Source organism: Cyprinus carpio, chromosome A3 (genome assembly GCF_018340385.1).
Source record: "Cyprinus carpio isolate SPL01 chromosome A3, ASM1834038v1, whole genome shotgun sequence".
NCBI classification, from domain to species: domain Eukaryota; kingdom Metazoa; phylum Chordata; class Actinopteri; order Cypriniformes; family Cyprinidae; genus Cyprinus; species Cyprinus carpio.
In genome coordinates, this window is record NC_056574.1 from 32,923,431 (window position 1) to 32,943,601 (window position 20,171).

The window sequence follows — 20,171 nt, forward strand, 5'->3', positions numbered from 1 at the left end:
AAAATATTGCGTTGCAGTGCGAGTGCTCAGCAGCTCACGCCACCCACAAGTGCATATCCTTTTGAGATATCAAATTATCAATTTTAATAAAACACGAGACTACATTATAAAACTCTAACAGTAGGCTATTTAATATCTGTTGTTCTATGGTTGTCAGTCAGAATGACAGTTCTTGCGTGAACATTATAGGTCTATATATACCAGGGGTAGGCAACGTCGGCCCTGGAGTGCCGATGTCCTGCAGAGTTTAGCTCCAACCCTGAAAAAAAAAAAAACCTCACTTGTCTGTAGCCTTAGTAATCATGAAGACCTTGATTAGCTTGTTCAGGTGTGTTCGATTAGGGTTGGAGCTAAACTTTGCAGGACATCGGCACTCCAGGATCGGCGTTGCCTACCCCTGATATATACCCAAGCCAATTTATTATTCTTTCCTTTTTGTCTTAGCGTTTAAACCCATACGGAAAGGTAATATATTCACATATATGCGAAGCACTGTTAAATATATTGAAATATATTTTGAAAATATATTTTAAAAATACATATGTTGCATGTGTGTGTTTACATAGGCTATTTGTGTAATTATATTCATGCCTCAAATAACTTTTAATCAATGTGTTTTTGCAGTGCAGCAATGCATTTTGTTTCTACACTATGTTTACCATTTTAAAGCTATTATTATATTATATTATATTATATTATATTATATTATATTATATTATATTATATTATATTATATTATATTATATAGGTCCTATATTCTAATTCAATTTAGGCCTACTATCAACTTAAACAATGTTATCAAGTGTCAGGACAAGTATGTAAACGCTGTGTAATGTGTTTGATGGGCGCGCGCGTTGAAAATTTCAAGCGCGTTTAAACTGTGGCGGGAGTTACCATGGAAACGGGGCGGCAACTCAGCTGACAAGTAGCAAAACTCCTCTCTCACTGTTGTTTTTACTGCTTTAAGGTAAGTTTAGTCCCTAAAATTACACAAATAATACATACAACTTTTCCTGACACTTTCTTACATGTAATTGACATGCTTCTGTTGAATATTTACTTTACAGAAATGGTTCAGTGTCATGGGAATAAGTCCGTTAGCATCACAACCATGAGCTAACAGAGGCTAACTATAAGAGGTAAGCTAGCTATAGATTTGAGCTCTTATTTATGAAAGTTTGGTATTTTAATCACATATTATGTGTAGATGAGTTTTTTATAGCTTTGTAAATGTTTTGCTGGCAATTTGTTAATGGATGAATAAAAAAAAACTGTGCCAACCGTTCTGTATAATATGGAATCATCCTGTATTTAAGGCATCAAAGAAGCATTATGAAAGCTATATAGAACGCAGTTTGTCCTGTATTTAAGGCATATGCCGTATGACCACCTAGACCATACGAATACCAAACTCTAAGCTGAGAATCAATTTTTCTTTTTTTGACAAGTGTTTGATTTGTGAGCATAGTCGTTCAAGGGAGGCTTTAAGACCAAGCAGAATCCTCTGCGGCTGCTTGCTCCCGCTTCACAGCGAGCGGGTCTCGCGCTAACCGAGTTTAACGTCCGCGTTTCGACTTCAGTTAATCAGTTTGGGAGAATGCAAACAATGTGATTCCAACATCCAGCCATGCAAGACAACGTGCATTTTACCTGAGGGAAGACTTGTAACAAAACAATATTCGTTTGGTCTCGTACTCTATTGCATACGTTGTCAGTGTCGTGCGCTTGCTTAGACCTTTGTTGTGATAAACAGTAAAGTGTGTTCAGCTGAATTCAATTTCCATTTTGTCTGACGGGTATACAAAAAAGGTTAGTAAACCATGGCAGCGGTCGCGGCAGCCCTCCTGTTAAGCCCTCCTCGTGTGAAGACCGAAGAGTGTAAAGACCATCGACTCTACCGTGCGACTCCACCGGGCTGGGACACCGGCAAGGGATACAAGTATTGTTTTGATTAATCCTTTTTCCTTCTACTTGTTTCACTTCTGTTTCAGTTTGTATAACTAATTCTTACTATGTGTTTCCAGATCCCTACTATCACTTCCACTTGCAAAACACGCATCACACAGTGTAGGCAGCACAATCCTAACAACCTGCACACTCTGCCTATGTCTGCTAATACACTATCTTTTTCTATTGGTCTCTGGAATTGCCAGTCTGCTGTAAACAAAGCCGATTTCATTACTTCTATTATTAGTCATTCAAAGCTTAATCTCATGGCCCTGACAGAGACCTGGATCAAACCAGAGGACACTGCTACACCTGCAGCCCTCTCCAATAATTTCTCATTTTCCCACTCCCCCCGTTTGACTGGAAGAGGTGGAGGTACTGGTCTGCTCATCTCTAATGATTGGAAATTTAATCCTTTACCATCTCTGGGTATCAACAGTTCCTTTGAATCTCATTCCGTTACTGTTACCTACCCTCTTAAAATACATTTTGTAGTTGTCTATCGACCCCCAGGACCACTAGGTAACTTTTTGGATGAATTAGATGTGCTGCTCTCAACCTTTCCTGAGGATGGTACTCCCCTAGTTATGCTTGGAGATTTCAACATCCACCTTGATAAACCTCTATCTGCTGACTTCCACACTCTGCTTGCCTCTTTTGATCTCAGCCGAGTGTTAACTACTGCTACTCACAAATCAGGCAACCAACTGGACCTTATTTACACACGACACTGCTCCACTGATAATGTACTGGTTTACTCCACTGCACACCTCAGATCACTTCCTCCTCACTCTTAACCTCAACATGGTTCCTGACGCATCACTTACCCCTCCACATGTCATCTTTCGACGTAACCTACGCTCACACCTCTCACCCTCCCCGGCTATCTGCAATGGTTTTCATCTTCGCTTCCTTCCCCTAAACTGTTAGCATCTTTTGATGCTAACAGTGCTACTGATACTTTCTGCTCCACTCTTACATCTTGTTTAGACACTGTTTGCCCCTTGTCTTCCAGGCCAGCCCGTACCACCCCTTCAGCCCCTTGGTTATCTGATGTTCTACGCGAACACCGTTCTAAGCTTAGAGCTGCTGAAAGGTTGTGGCGCAAATCCAAACATACTACTGACCTTAATGTGTATCAGTCACTCCTCTCTTCCTTTTCTGCTAATGTCTCCACTGCTAAAAAGACATACTACCATAACAAAATTAACAATTTGTCTAACTCTCGCATGCTTTTTAAAACATTTTCCTCGCTCCTTTGTCCTCCTCCTCCCCCTCCTGCTTCATCTCTAATAGCTGACGACTTTGCCACGTTTTTCATTAATAAAATTAAAAACATCAGTGCACAATTTTACACACCACAGTCCATCAAGCACATCTCACAAACAAACATACACTCATTCACAACATTCTCTTCACTCTCTGAGGCTGAAGTCTCCAAACTCATCCTTTCTAATCATCCTACTACTTGTCCGCTTGATCCTATTCCATCTCATCTCCTTCAAGCCATTTCTCCTGCAGTTGTACCTGCACTCACTCACATCATTAACACATCACTTCATACAGGTGTTTTTCCCCTCATCATTTAGACAGGCTCGTATAACTCCACTCCTTAAAAAACCCACCCTCAACCCATCTCTTTTAAAGAACTACAGACCAGTTTCCCTTCTTCCTTTCATTGCAAAAACACTTGAACGAGCTGTATTCAACCAAGTCTCTACCTTTCTCACACAGAACAACCTCGGATGTTCTGAGTAATGATGCTGAAAATACAGTGCTGCGTCACAGAAATAAATTAATAAAAATGATATTTAAAAGTATAATAAGATAGGAAACCAATATTAGAAATTGCAATAATATTTCACAATATTACTGTTTTTCTGTATTTTTGATCAACTAAATACAACCTTGATGAGCATAAGAGACTCCATTAAAAAACATTACAAATCTAAATGATATATACCCGTTTATATATATATATATATATATATATATATATATATATATATATATATATAAAATATATATACACTCAGAATTCGTGCTCTGCATTTAACCCATCCAAAGTACACACACACAGCAGTGAACGAACACACACACACACACACACACACACACACACACACACACACACACACACCGTAAACACACACCCAGAGCAGTGGGCAGCCATTTATGCTCCGCCGCCCGGGGAGCAGTTGGGGGTTTAGTGCCTTCTTCAAGGGCACCTCAGTCGTGGTATTGAAGGTAGAGAGAGCGCTGTACATTCACTCCCCCCACCTACAATTCCTGCCGGCCTGAGACTCGAACTTGCAACCCTTGGATTGCAAGTCCAACACTCTAATCATTAGGCCACGACTTCCCCCATATATATATATATATTTTACCTATGTCATCAAGCATCTTTAAAACCTAAAAGCGTAAATTCTCTTTTTATAAGATTTTTTGTATGTTCTGTACATTAGTATTTCTCTTTTCTGCATTTCACCTCTGCTGTAGTTTATTTCTAATAAATCTGATATTGTATACTACGTATTGTTGGCTCTGTAACAAATTGTTTATTTTCCTATATTCTACCATGCTGATGACCGAGCAGCAGAGTTGGAGTGGACCTCTTGTTGAAGAACTTCTCCAGGCACTATGAACCATCTGACTAGTAAGAAAAACCTCAAACATTCAGAAGTTTATCAGATATTAAAAATATATGTCAAATAAATATAAAATATTTTTGGAGTCCTGTATGTCTTACAAGGCCATCCTGTTTAACACTGCATTGAGGACACTACAACCAGAAAGGTACAACATAATTCAAAATGAGATACAGATGATAATAAAAAAGTGCTTTGAAATGAAAATGAATACTGGTAAGACAGAACTGAGTACTGTGACTGTGCCTCACTTCAAAGTGAAACAGTCTGTAATGGTCATCTGCCAGATCGATGGTGAAGGTAGGAATTATAAGTAAGATTTTCTAAACTTTAAATGTAGTAAAGTGTTTGTTCAAGTAGACTTTGTTGCTTGTGGAAACCTCACACAAGCCTGAAAGGTACTTAAAACTTAAAATCTTATTTGAACTCTTGAAAACTGTTCACCAAAGACTAAATTTCAGTCCAGCAGAATTTTCTGCACACTTCACCACCAAGATCAAAATGAGCATTGTGAATGTAAAAGCTTCACATTACATTTATAACAACCATTGTTAATGTTTGAATCATATTGAATTATATTATGCCTTGATAGTGGACAATACCGGATTTTTTGACCAAACATATTTAGGGTTCAGATCACACTATACGTGGAGAATAATGCACTTTTTTTTTTTAAATGGCATTTATCAGTTTTTGCAAATTAACTTTTCACACTTGCCATACTCCAACAGGGTGAACGCACTGACCAAACAAAACAAAATTGGTGGCAGTGTGAAATGACCATAATGCTGTATGTTAGGTGTGAGATTCATTAAACTTGGTTTGCTATAATACATCTGTTCAGAAGTGCACCAGTGTGAATCATAATTTCCCCCACATTTGCTGTATATCCATAAAGTCATATCTATTGCTGCGTTTCCACTGAAATTACCCGGAACAACTGTACCAGGAACTTTTTTTCCACAGGAACTATTTTCCCCCACAGACCTGTTGCTTTGTGCGTTTCCACTGTGGTCTAAAGTACCGTGAAGATCAGGCAAATAGTCTGGTGACGTAAGCCTGCGCGTGTTTCTCGATACAAAGTATGCAAATTTTGGACTTGCATCCTCGGTAGTTCGGACTTTGCGAGTTCGACTTGGGAGTGTGATCTCCCGCGGACGAAATGACGCAAGTCAACAGCGTACTTGATAACATCAGTCAGCACGCCTTGGCTACTACAATTTTCCTCACTGTATATGTACAATAAGACGAAATAGGCTATGATATCAAATACCAGTGCCTCCTTTCGTTTTCATTTAAACATAATAATAGCCGCAGAAATGTACTTCGTTCAGGGAAATGTGTAGGCTATATTTACAGCCTACATTAGAATGAAACGAAATATTAGATAAATTTCCTTTTTATTTTCATTTTAACATATAGATAAATTGAATAAAGGCCAAAGATTACCTGTTAGATTTGCACAAAACAAATGATATTTTATGTTTAACCACTAAAGAGACATCAGAGCCAGCGGCAAATGTGAGAAGGACTAGCCGAGTCGAGACTGCTCTCGGCGGATACATGATCAATGAGCTCCCGCAGATCGCGTGGAGCTGATCGTCTCCGAAATCGGCGAAACAGATTTTTAAATAGGCGCTGTCTTTATAAATAAACCGCAGATTTGAGTTTAACAACTACATTCTCGCCTGAAATACTTTAAAAATTACATTTCATGACACAATAACAGTAATATTTTGAAAATTATCCGAATAAATGGTGGTTGAAATCACAATGCTGCGTGAACTCAACCAATCAGCATGTTTAGCGCCCAAGTCCCGCCCCCGAAAGTTCTGGACCTTTGAAAAAGTACTACCTCACGAGCTTTCTGAGGGGCATTTTTTTACCCAGAACTTTATTTAGATCCTGGTTCCAGTGGTGGAAACACACCGAGTACCAGCCCACAGTCCCTAGTTCCTGGGTAAAGTTCCAGCGGTGGAAACGCAGCTTATGTCCTAGTATTCTTTCAGTGGTTAAGATCCAATATGTATTTATGACGGACACAAGTTTCGGAGGCATTGTGTAAACGTGATTGACACAACGTGAGGTTGTATTTATTTTTAATGTGCGAAAATATCTGACTATAGTGTGCAGTGACCTTAAAGGGATAGTTCATTCAAAAATGAAAATTATGTCATTAATGACTCACCCTCATGTCGTTCCAAACCCGTGAGACCTCCGTTCATCTTCGGAACACAGTATAAGATATTTTAGATTTAGTCCGAGAGCTTTCTGTCCCTCCATTGAGAATGTATGTACGGTATACTGTCCACGTCCAGAAAGGTAATAAAAACATCTTCAAAGTAGTCCATGTGACATCAGAGGGTCCGTTAGAATTTTTTAAAGCATCGAAAATACATTTTGGTCCAAAAATAACAAAAACTACGACTTTATTCAGCATTGACTTCTCTCCCGGGTCTGTTATGAGCGCGTTCACAACACTGCAGTTTAGTGATATCCGGTTCGCGAACGAATCACTCGATGTAACCGGATCTTCTTGAACCAGTTCACCAAATCAAACTGAATCGTTTGAAACGGTCCGCGTCAACAATAAGCATTAATCCACAAATGACTTAAGCTGTTAACTTTTTTAACATGGCTGACACTCCCTTTGAGTTCAAATAAACCAATATCCCAGAGTAATTCATTTACTCAAACAGTACACTGACTGAACTGCTGACCGAGCCAGATAACGAACGAAACATTGACTCGTTCTCGAGTCAAGAACCGGTTGCATCGGTTTTCGGATCACCGGTAGTGATGGGAAGTTCTGTTCTTTTCCGCGAACCGGTTCTTTCGGACAGTTTGATTCAATAAACCGGTTGCCGAAAACGGTTCACCAGTTCTTTTGCGCTCGACGTAATGACTTCATTGGCGATGATTGCCCTTGATTCAAGCCTTCGGTTTACCCGCGCTCATAACATTAGCACAGAATAAGTTCAGAATCAATCATCAAAAGAACCAGTTCGGTTAAGACGCTCTGTGTGTCAGTCTGCTTCACGCTGAATCACGCATGCGCAGTATCATCAGCTCCTCGGTTCTTGAACCGGACACGTCCGACAGAAACGATTCTTGACTCGAGAACGAGTCAATGTTTCGTTCGTTATCTGGCTCGGCTCTGTGTTCATCTTCAGTTCTCTCTTCACAGCAGTTCAGTCAGTGTACTGTTTGAGTAAATTACTCAATTACTCCGGGATATTGGTTTATTTGAACTCAGAGGGAGTGTCAGCCATGTTAAAAAAGTTAACAGCTTAAGTCATTTGTGGATTAATGCTTATTGTTGACGCGAACCGTTTCAAACGATTCAGTTCGATTTGGTGAACTGTTTCAAGAAGATCCGGTTACATCGAGTGATTCGATCGTGAACCGGATATCACTAAACTAGTGTTGTGAACGCGCTCATAACAGACCCGGGAGAGAAGTCAATGCTGAATAAATTCGTAGTTTTTGATATTTTTGGACCAAAATGTATTTTCGATGCTTCAAAAAATTCTAACGGACCCTCTGATGTCACATGGACTACTTTGAAGATGCTTTTTATTACCTTTCTGGACATGGACAGTATACCGTACATACATTCTCAATGGAGGGACAGAAAGCTCTCGGACTAAATCTAAAATATCTTATACTGTGTTTCCGAAGATGAACGGAGGTCTCACGGGTTTGGAACGACATGAAGGTGAGTCATTAATGACATAATTTTCATTTTTGGGTGAACTATCCCTTTAAGGGTTAAGGGTACAAACACTTGACCAGAATCATGTCAAGTAACAACTGACTAATCCAAATGTTTTTTTATCTTCTTTCTTGTTTTGTTTTGGAGATGCTGTCATGAAACGCCATGAAAAGGCAACTGCTAGACACCTGGGACAGGCCATCAATTCCAAGTTCGCGGAAACTGAGGTTCCAACTGAAGAAAAAGGAGACCTGTTGGAGTTTAGAGTTGTCTAATAGAGAGGGTGAAGGAAGAACATCCAAACCCTGCCCCTGCTTCCTTCAAGATTTTTTATGGATTTATATAATGGTGTTTTTTTCGTAAAGTAAAGGCAGTGGCAAAATTAACATGACACTACTTTGATGTTTTGTTCTACAAATTAAACTACACACACACACTCCAAAAACACCAATTTTGCTACAATTTGCATTTGCAAGAAAAAAAAAAAAAATTATCATCATAATAATTCCACTGCCTTTACTTTACAAAAAAAACATTATATAAATCCATAAAAAATCTTAAAGCAATCAGGGGCAGGGTTTGGATGTTCTTCTTTCACCCTCTCTTTTTTTTTTTTTTTTTTTTTTTTTTTAACTATAGAATTAAAAAAATTAATTAAAAAAAAAAAAAAAAAAAAAAAAAAAACTTCTCTTCAAGAATTACTTTTCAGGTTTTAGCATCATCCTTTAGTATTCATAATAGCAATTTCAGTAAAGTTGCTGGTTTGATTCATGTTTTAATTGTGCAGTTTTTGTGCACTCTGTTCTTTTGTCAATGAAATTCTTGTTTTTCTATAGTAGGTGTTATGTCATCTGAATGTACTGCTCATTTTTGCAAGTGAATTTATACTGTCACAGTTTTTAAGTTGCATTCTCTGGGGATTTTTAAATTTTTCAGTCTCCAATTATATATATATATATATATATTTAAATTTAATATATATATATATATATATATATATATATATATATATATATATACATATATATATTTACATGTACTGAAATGTAATATGTTAACAAATATTAGGAATTAATACATAGACATATATTGCAAATTAATATATTTACGTAGTCTGATATCTAAATGTATTTACATATATGGGAAATAAATATATGTAAATATTTCCAATAAAAATATATTTACATATGTTTAATATATGTGGAAAATATTAAAAAGCGGCCAAAATCAAATATTTAAATATATTTTTGTAATATATTTTAAAATATATTTACATATATTATATAAAACATATTTTCTTCTATTTAAATTTAAGATATTTCAATATATATATGTTTTTTTTTTATATATATATATATTTCAATCTATGTGACTTCTGTATGGGAAATATTTATTTTAAAACAAATTAATTAAATAATTTATTAATCAAACAAACAGACTTAATGGGTGAGCAGGGTAGGCCATGACAGCTGTCATATCATAGCCTGCCATGCCCAGCTGATGCAAAGAATAGAATTTATATCTACACAGAAAAAAAGCCCTGTCTAGACTCTGCCCTGGTATGAGTTGTGTCGAGCTATTCTTTAGCCTGTTTGTTTGATGAAAAAGATTAAATGTAGTTGCTATAAATGCGTATTGTACTTGGTACAACTGCAGCAGTGGAGGACTATTATTCTGCTGCGTGATGCACGGTTTGATCTTCGGCTGACCAATCAGCATAAAGGGGCATTTAATTCCCGCCAATGTGTAGAAATCAAATATTCAAGCTGTTTATTCATTTTTCTACCCCTTAACAAAAAACAAAAATTTAAGCTGAATTCTCGTTTTTTTTTTATTTAACCCCCCCCCCCCAAAAAAAAAAAACAAAGAACCATAAAAGGAGCCATTTTCTAATTTTTCTACTTTCAATATTAAATCATAAAAAGAATGATCGAATGATACACAGATTTTTAATACACATTCTGAACAATGTAGTAGGTCACATACATATAGAAACCTGCAAACTGTGTACAGTATACAAACATGTGCTTTACACTAAAAAGTATGGTAGCCTCTTTAAAATGCAGACAATATTTCGATTTTTGTGTTAAATCAATAAAGTGATGATGTCCATAGACATCATCCATTAAAGCGATTGATCAAATAATGAAATGTTTTCTCTGGACTGTACACAATAGCAAAGTTTTTGTGAAAGATAAAGCATTACATATTTTGCTTTCAGGAACAGAAAAGGCTCAGCATTTCATTGCAGCAGTCCCACTGAGAACGTCTCGGTTGCGTATGGTAACCCTCGTTCCCTGAAAGAGGGAACAGAGACGTCACATCGGTGACCGACGAAATAGGATCTCGCTTAGAGAGACCAATCTACTTCGAGTGTAAACTAAATGAGTCAATGCACATTGGCATACGATTATTGCATCCAGCTGCCGCTGATCACAGCGTGAGTATAATAAGGCAGCAGGTGCAATGCATACCAGGTTTTCGCTGAGGAGCTGAGCCGGAGAACCGGCGGCTCAGCGGTGGTACAGCAACCATGGCGACGGGACGTGGCGTCTCCGTTCCCTCCTTCAGGGAACGAGGGTTACCATACGTAACCGAGACGTTCCCTTTCAGTCGGTCACTCTCGACACAATGGGATCCCTACCAAAGCGCCATGGGTGCTGCCCCTTCCAGTGCCCTGTGCGAGCCGCCTGCGCCCCTATTAGGTGTAGGCCGTGGCTCGGAACAAGTAGTTCCACTCACCATTGTCAAAGCACTACCTCACTGGGTGAGACTGGATAACACTGGGAAAACGTACCCATTCCACTTGGAACCGGGACGCTGCGGAGGCTCCATCCTTCCCGAAGGAGGTCTCGGGAGCAAATACACATATAGCATCCGTTTAGGTGTATATGGAGAATTTTGAGGTGATTCAAACCCTCCTGGAAAGGCAGTAAGTCTGCCGGGTAAACACGGGCTCTAAGGCTATACCGTGGACTATACGCATATGAGTACCGCTTAGGTCTCAATATGGAAACCTAGCCTACCATGGTTCTCACGGATTCATCATGAAGGCCTGGCGCCGGACGTTCTGCCGCGTCCAGCTGCCTAGGGTGATGGAGGATCGCAACAGGGTCTACAGTACGGACACTCTGGAGCGGTTTTAGCAAGCCGACACTAACCGGGGCCTCTCGGTGCCACTACCCGTTTGAGGTGAGAACACAGGAGGATACCGGCTCTACACGAAGGCAATAGAACCTAGCGAACGTGTTAGGGGTCGCCCAGCCCGCAGCTCTACAAATATCTGTCAGCGAGGCGCCATGAGCCAGCGCCCAGGAGGATGCAACACTTGTTGAGTGAGCTCGCAACCTGAACGGGCACGGTACACCCTGTGCCTGATAAGCCAGGGCTATGGCATCCACAATCCAGTGGGCCATCCTCTGCTTAGAGACAGCATTCCTCTTCTGCCGGCCTCCATAACAGACAAAGAGCTGGTCTGAGGACCTGAAGCTTTGTGTCCGGTCTACGTAGCATCTCAATGCTCGGACGGGACAGAGCAAAGCTAGGGCTGGGTCTGCCTCCTCCAGGGGCAGCGCTTGCAGGTTCACCACTTGGTCTTTGAAGGGTGTAGTGGGAACCTTGGGCACGTAGCCCAAACTCTAGGCACGAATCGTCGACCGAAAATGCGTGCAGGTCCCCTACCCTCATGATGGAGGCCAGTGCAAGCAGGAGCAGAGTTTTCAATGAAAGAAACTTTGGCTCGACTGAATGCAAAGGCTCGAATGGGCCCTGCTGTAGTGATTTCAGCACCAGAGTCAGGTCCCAAGAGGGTATGGAGGGGGGGCGGGGAGGGATTTATTTAACCTCCTGGCCCCTCTAAGGAACCTGATGACGAGGTCATGCTTACCTAAAGACTTCCCATTCCCAAGCAAACAGGTCTACCTGAGCGGCTCCGAACCGTCTCCAAATCAGCTGGACCGTCAGGGGATGGAGTCGCCATTCTCCTGGGAGCATTGCTCAAGACAGCTCGTTGGCTGTACGGTTGAGCAGGCCTGGAATGTGAACGGCACGAAGAGACCTCAGAACCTTCTGACTCCAAAGGAGGAGGTTGCGGGCGAGTTGTGACATGCGACGGGAGCGCAGACCACCTTGTCGGTTGATGTACGCAACGGTCGCTGTGTTGTCCGTTCGGACCAGCACATGCTTGCCTCGTAAGTGACCTTTGAGACGGTTCAAGGCAAGGTGCACTGCTAACAACTCTAGGCAATTGATGTGCCACTGCAGCTGCGGGCCCGTCCAAACCCATGAGGCTGCATGCCCGTTGTACGTGGCCCCCCAGCCGGTGGTGGAGGCATCCGTGTAAAACCACAGCATGCCTGGAGATCTGCTCTAGGGGCACCCCCTGCCCTGAGAAACGCAAGATCTGACCACGGGGTGAGGGTTTGGCGACAGGCGGTGTAACTTGGACCCGGGGTTGAGTGCCGCGCTTCCACGCCCACCTCGGGACTCGGCCCATAAAGCCAGTGCTGGAGCGGTCTCATATGTAACAGGCCGAGCGGTGTAAGTGCCGCTGCGGCCACCATATGCCCCAGGAGCCTCTGAAAGAGTTTCAGTGGGACCGCTGTCCTGCTCTTGAATGTATTCAAGCAGGCCAGCACCGACCGCGCACGTTCCTCTGTGAGGCGTGCTGTCTGTTCGACCGAAATCCAACTCCATACCGAGAAAAGAGATCCTCTGCGTTGGCAAGAGTTTGCTCTTTTCCCAGTTGACCCGAAGGCCCAACAGGCTGAGGTGCCGGAGCACCAGGTCCCTGTGTTCGCACAACTGATCCCGAGATTGTGCTAGTATCAGCCAATCGTCTAGATAGTTGAGAATACGAACACGCCTGTTCTCTGAGGGGAACAATAGCCGCCTCCTTGACTTTCGTGAAGACACGGGGAGACAGGGACAGCCCGAAGGGCAGGACCTTGTACTGATATGCCCGTCCTTCGAACGCAAACCGGCAAAAAAATGCAACCGGCGGACAGGTGGAGGCAGCAGCTGCCCGCCGGGCAGAAGGTTTGACCGCCTCAGTCTGCTCCCGTGCAGCCAAGAACTGCTGGGCCAGGTTCTCGACCACGTCACCGAAGAGGCCGGTCTGGGACACAGGCATTAAGGAACTGATCTTTGTCGGTGTCCCTCATTTCAACCAGACTCAGCCAGAGATGGCGCTCCTGGACCATAAGCGTGGACATCGCACGACCCAGAGAATGCACGGTGACCTTCGTCGCTCGGAGCGCAAGGGCAGTGGCGGTTCTGAGTTTTCAGAACTTCTGGATCGTAACCACCCTCGTGCAGGTCCTTCAGTGCCTTGGCCTGGTGCTGCCTAAGGCAGAAGCAGCTTCCCCGCAAGCCATATAGGCACCGCCGGTTAGACCAGACGAATGCCTATAGGCCCGGGAAGGAAGCACGGGGTCTCCCCGCCAGCAGGATGCAGACTTAGGACACACTTGCATCGCTACCGCCCGCTCCACTGGGGGAATCACCAAATACCCCTTCGCTGCACTGCCGGTTCCATCCACGACCTGGTGAGCTCGTCATGCACTTCCGGGAAGAAAGGCACCAGGGTGGGGCGCTGAAAACCAGCGCGCGCCACCTTGAGAAACCAATCATCCTGCCTCGAGGGCTCGGGACGCGGTGGAGATTTCCACTCGAGCCCTACCCTTTCGGCGGCCCGGGAAAGCATAGCTGTCATCTCCGGATCCAATTCATGCTCCACCACCGTCCCAGAGGGCAGCAGCACAGCTGAATCTTCATCTGACAGCTCTCCCTCCGATGCTGAGATCGACATCTGGTCAGGGGGAGGCCCACTGGATTCCACTGGTACGCTCTTTGAAGAGGGCCCAGCGCGTTCCGTGGGTTACTCCTCTGAATCGGAGATGCAAGAGGAGTGATGGTCCCCAGAGGGTTGGTTCCCTGTGGGGTTTGCCACCACTATAATCCTCAAACCGCCCGTGCTACTGCTGGTAATGGTTTTCGTCTGTTGGCCGCCAGAACGAGCCCCAAATCGCGGCAGCGGCAATGGGACTCCGCCCCCTTTTTTGAAGGAAGCAGAGCCTGGTTCGCAGCTCCGAGACGGTCATCTTCCCGCAGAGAGAAGATGACTCATCCACGAAAGCTACCTCAGCGTGTTTGCCCAGACACGTGAGGCAGCAATCGTGACCATCACCCGTTGCCAGGTAACGACCGCACCCAGAAACGCACGGGTGAAACGGCATCCTTATAAGGACGATCCGTCGTCTTTACAAAGACGCACCCATGAAGCTCTTTTAGAGAAATTTGCTCTTAGGAAATGCTCTTTTAGTGCTGAGGCACACAGGGGAATTGGCCGCTTGCAACACGACAGGGGGTAGTGCAGCCTGAAGTGTGCAATCCACTCGACGCTGGAACGACCACCGCTGAAGCGCGAAGCGCCGTCTCGCCAACACACGAAGCTTCCGAGAGCGTACTGAACTCGTAGTTCACAGCAGACACAGTTGAGCAGAACGATACTAACGCTCGGCTCCGAAGCGAAAAGCTGGTATGCATTGCACCTGCTGCCTTATTATACTCACGCTGTGATCAGCGGCAGCTGGATGCAATAATTGCATGCCAATGTGCATTGGCTCGTTTAGTTTACACTCGAAGTAGATTGGTCTATCGAAGCGATATCCCATTTTCGTCGGTCACCGACGTGGCGTCGAGAGTGACTGACTGAAAGGGAAACAAGATTGTGTGCCTTTCATAATTCAGCTAAAAAGCTCTTTAACATTCATAACATTTAAATTAAAATAGAATGGAATTCCAAGAAATGTATACAACTGCTTTAAGTATTAACTTATGTTCTTTCATACACCATATGCACAATTTCTAGAAATATTTCATTATACTTAATAAACGAAATGTATTTTCTATCTTTATACTAAAAATGTCCACATAATAGGAACAATATATGTGAATTAGTATATATGAATTACCTTTGTTGTTGAACTAAAGAAATTCCTCTTGTTTTGAATTTCTTTGAATTGTAATTCAGTAAATTCCTCTTCCTGTCATTATAAAAATCAACATCATGTGAGATGTGTAGCCAATTCAATTCAAATTCTAACTAAACTGAATGCGGGCGCGACCGGCGACCCTTTGGGAGTTTAATTTTGCTAAACCCCGATGATCCAATCCTGGAAATCTAGAGCAATCCCTGAAGTTTCTCCTATACTAACATGATTACTTGTTGAAGTGGGCCTCATATTGTGTGCAAAAAGTCTTTTATAAAATCATAAGCACAATAATACTGTAAGGCTCAGTGATATTAACCCCAGAGGAGGTTTGACTGAGTGTACACAATGAATGATTCTTGTGAAGTGTGAGTGGTGGCCCATGCTGTTGACTAAACTATGATGTCAAACTGTGCACTACAAAACCAATACATTATAATAATGTTGATGAGAGCTGGTGATTAGTACTTTTGCCAGGGAAAATGGTGTCATTGTGGGGGTGGAGAGGATCAATGCATGTAAACTGCAGCCTAATTACCCAGCCGATCAATCATGCCTTGAGATCTCATGATGTTCACGCCAGAATTAATAATGCGCTAGAACCACTCCAGACGCAAAATACAGGGACATTCAGACCATGATTATTATATGACTCAAATTGTTTTTAGTATAGCTATTTTTTAGCACTCTACATATAATAAAACAAACTATTATATCTATTTTCTTATCATTGACACTTGCTTTGATATTTCATTATCACACAGACTGTACAGTATAAATGTTGCTTATGGTTCTTTCCCTTGTGAAAAGTGTATTTAATTTGCACTTGTAATGTACATCTAATCTTATATATATATATATATATATATATATATATATATATATATATATATATATATATATTTAAAACAACAGTATGTGCAGATAATATAATATTAATAAAATAACAGGCCACTTAAGTGTATTTAAAGAGAGTTCAGTTTCATGACAGTTTCTTAACTCGCTTAAGTACAATTTATAATATTCTCAAATTAAAGTACATTTTAAATACGTTTTTGCCATGCTTTAAAGAAGTACACTTATTTTGATTGCAGGCTCACCACCTGATCCCTGAAGGGAGTAGTGGGACCTTGGGCACATAGCCGGGCCGAGGCCTCAGGATTACCTGGGAGTCAGCTGGCCCAAACTCTAGGCACGAATCGTCGACCGAAAATGTGTGCAGGTCCCCTACCCTGTTGATGGAGGCCAGTGCAAGCAGAAGCAGAGTTTTCACTGAAAGAAACTTAGGCAGCTTTTTACAGGTTGGCAGAGGGTGCGTAAGTAGGCCTTTGTTGATGCTCTCGAACCACCTGCTGCTGCCTGGTGGTGATGGAGGAGGATGACTGTGGTCCGGTGTTAGTCCGTCCGCAACTCTCTATGCCCTCCTGGGACCCAGGGACAGAGAAAACCGCTCTCTCATTGAGATTTTCCAGATTCTCTACCCGGCCCTCCTCCAGGGGAGGGAGAAGTGCCTTCACCATCACCCAAAGAGCAGCTTCCGCCCTCTCTGGGTCGAGGACACCTCAACGGTCGCGCGACCTTACTAAGCCCACCACCACAGCATGCCGGGCCGTCCGGGCAGACGCAGGGGGCCACCCTCGGCGACAAGTAGGCTGGGGCTCTCCACTCGAGCCCAACCCTCTCGGCGGCCTGTGAAAGCATAACCGACATCTCTGGATCCGATTCAGGCCTTGCCACTGCCCCAGAGGGCGGCAGCACAGCCGAATCTTCCTCTCCAGAGAGCTCTCCCGCTGATGCAGTGATCCCGAAGGATACTGCTGGTACACTCTTTAAAGAGAATTGATTTTGAATTTTGAAGATTGCTGGTAATCAAACAGTTGGTGGTTCCCACTGACTTCCATAGTAGGAAAAAAAAATACTATGGAAGTCGATAGGAACCACCAACTGTTTGATTACCAGATCATTTGCAGCAGTTTGGTAGGAGCAGAACGATGTTGTTGCACGGTTCCGAAGCAAAAAGCTGGTATGTGTTGCACCTGCTACCTTTTTATGCTCACGCTGTAATCAGCAGCAGCTGGATGCAATCATCGCATGCCAATGTGTATTGGCTCGTTTAGTTACACTTGAAGTGGATTGGTCTCTCTAAGCGAGATCCCAATTCGTCGGTTACCGACGTGACGTCGAGAGTGACAGACTGTAAAGAAAATAACATTTTCATGTGGTGTACACTGCAAAACAATGAGCTTCACTGTGCAATAATTCATTCAAATCTGCATGTTATGGTGATTTTACCATAGGTAAATATTAATAGTACATCCAACAAAAAAGGAAAATTTTAATAATTCTTCTCCTAAGCAATATAGTTCATTATCTTAACAATATGTCATTTAGAGTTGCAATTTGGCACAGTAATTTAGTCACGTGTGGGTTTATCTGCATTTTACAACAACTTCTATAGCTGAAATGTAATTAAAATTTAGAAGCATTTAAATCAAAATCAGTTTTAGACCAGAATTAAAGTAATTATACATTAATTCTTAATTGTTTAAACTTGTTTGAACTATTGGGGAGAAGATTTATTTATATAGACAAAACTGGGAAGAAGAAAAAAACAGTGTAGACAAAACCAGATATAAGTATTTAAGGATTTAACAAAATATTGACAAAATTATAAACAATATGATTTGGCATGCATACTCTCTGAAGCGCATGCAATTTTTTAAAAACTCACCACCAATATGAGCTCAAAAGGGTACTTGTAAACCTTCACAGGGGACTGATATTTCTGCACCATCGCTGCACCCCTAATGAAAAGGCCTTCCTAAGAAGAAAAAAATACGAAAAAATACGAAACAGAATTGATTCAACAGCATACAGGTTGAGATATTGAAACATCAAACATTATGTATTATTATATCCTCAGATTGGAAACCATTTTCTCATTGTCTGTACAGTCTTCAGCAAAAAACGTTACTCTTTAATGTGGTCAGCATCTAAGATACATAGCCTCTGTATGAATGTTTAAAAGAGCAATTGGACAGTAATAAAATAATGATGACAATGTACAAACAGTGACCCAAAAGAGGCCTGTAGACACAGTATCTTCATTCATAATTAATATTCATTGTTTTGTCATCAGCATGGGCAATTTAAATGCAACACTAGTGAAGCAACCTGTAAACAGAGACTGACTCCAATGCGATCATAAGGTAAACATTTAGGACAGCTGTGCAATGAACTCTTACCCCTTATCTCTGAAGTTAAAGGCACAGAGAATGTAGTTGAATCGAAGTCTTGATAAAACCTGATGTGAAACACTAAGAATCCAGTCTGGGCTGCTTTAGTTATTCTACTCCATTCTGCTGGGGAAGTAAAAGCCACGGTTGTGTCAGATGAGGTTATATAACCCACTCACACAACACACAAACTCCACCTCAGAACTCCAGTCCACTTGTTCAGCCACAAGTAAGAGGTGAAAAACAAAGCATAATTGCATAGCATTAATTGATTTTTACACGTTTTTGAATATTGCTGTACAGGAAATATCAAAATGAACTATAAAGAATGTTTGTAATGATGTTTAATGTTCAGCTTTAATGACTTCTTAAGGCTTGTCCCAAAGGATTTGTGAGAGGTTGCTTGGGTGCTTAAGGTGGGTATAGACAGATTCTTCTTTTAATTATTAGATATCTATCTATCTATCTCTCTCTCTCTCTCTCTCTCTCTCTCTCTCTCTCTCTCTCTCTCTCTCTCTCTATTATCTTGATTGTACAGTTATTTTAAAATGATTTATTTTAATTTTACATTTTTGTGATTTAATTATTAACCTTTCTCAGCCTAAAGAAAGGGGGGAAGTCGTGGCCTAATGGTTAGAGAGTCGGACTCCCAATCGAAGGGTTGTGAGTTCGAGTCTCGGGCCGGCAGGAATTGTGGGCTGGGGGGAGTGCATGTACAGTTCTCTCTCCACCACCTTCAATACCATGACTTAGGTGCCCTTGAGCAAGGCATCGAACCCCCAACTGCTCCCCGGGCGCCGCAGCATAAAAATGGCTGCCCACTGCTCCGGGTGTGTGTTCACAGTGTGTGTGTGCTCACTGCTCTGTGTGTGTGCACTTCGGATGGGTTAAATGCAGAGCACGAATTCTGAGTATGGGTCACCATACTTGGCTGAATGTCACTTTCACTTTCACTTCACTTCACTAAACGTCCTTGTGCAGTTCCTAGCCTGGTAAACCATGATATAATAATGCACTTTTTGTTGTTAATAACAACAAAGAGAATATATTTTGCTTCTCTCTTTTTTCTTTTTCTTTTCTTTTTTCATTTTTTTTTTTTTCCCCTGAGTGTAGATAGATAGATCTTTACCTGTGATTGTCCAGCTTAACTCAACTTTACACTACTGGTTTTAAACAAATTTGAGTAAAAATCACAATTAGCCAGAAGATGGTGCTGTTGATTCTTTTATAGCTTGACTGCTCGCAAAAGTGCACTACACTGTCCCCTACTTCATGAGTCTATCTATCTATCTATCTATCTGGATGTGTGGAGGATGTTGATTGTTCGGCATTGTGGGAGTTGCAGCAGTGAATCCCTGTCTGAACACAGAGTGGGTGGGAAGATGAGGAGGTGAAAAAAAAAATCAACCAATTTATTTCACTTAATTTTACATTATATTTAATTAAAATTCAATAATAAAAATCTGTGAATTGTTAATTAATTGAGCAAAGTCTAACAGTGGAGCATCTGAAGAATCATCTGAAAGATCTGTTCAACTTCTGAACATCTGTAAATCTAAAAGTGTTTCTCATCTGCATGCCGAGGGTTGGCATACAACAAACACTTTACAGGTGTTGAATGGGCATGCTAATC

General features: G+C 41.8%; 1 long non-coding RNA gene across 2 annotated transcripts; it reads left to right on the top strand.

Moving 5' to 3' along the window:
* Nucleotides 1–1,086: 1,086 nt before the first annotated feature.
* On the top strand, nt 1,087–8,689 carry LOC109051398. Of its 2 annotated transcripts, XR_006153572.1 has the most exons (4): nt 1,102–1,139; nt 4,544–4,603; nt 4,700–4,743; nt 8,458–8,689. It is a non-coding gene; the product is annotated as an uncharacterized LOC109051398 (long non-coding RNA). The 2 variants fall into 2 exon arrangements; XR_002011362.2 differs by lacking the exon at nt 4,700–4,743 and having other exon boundaries at nt 1,087–1,139.
* Nucleotides 8,690–20,171: the final 11,482 nt, after the last annotated feature.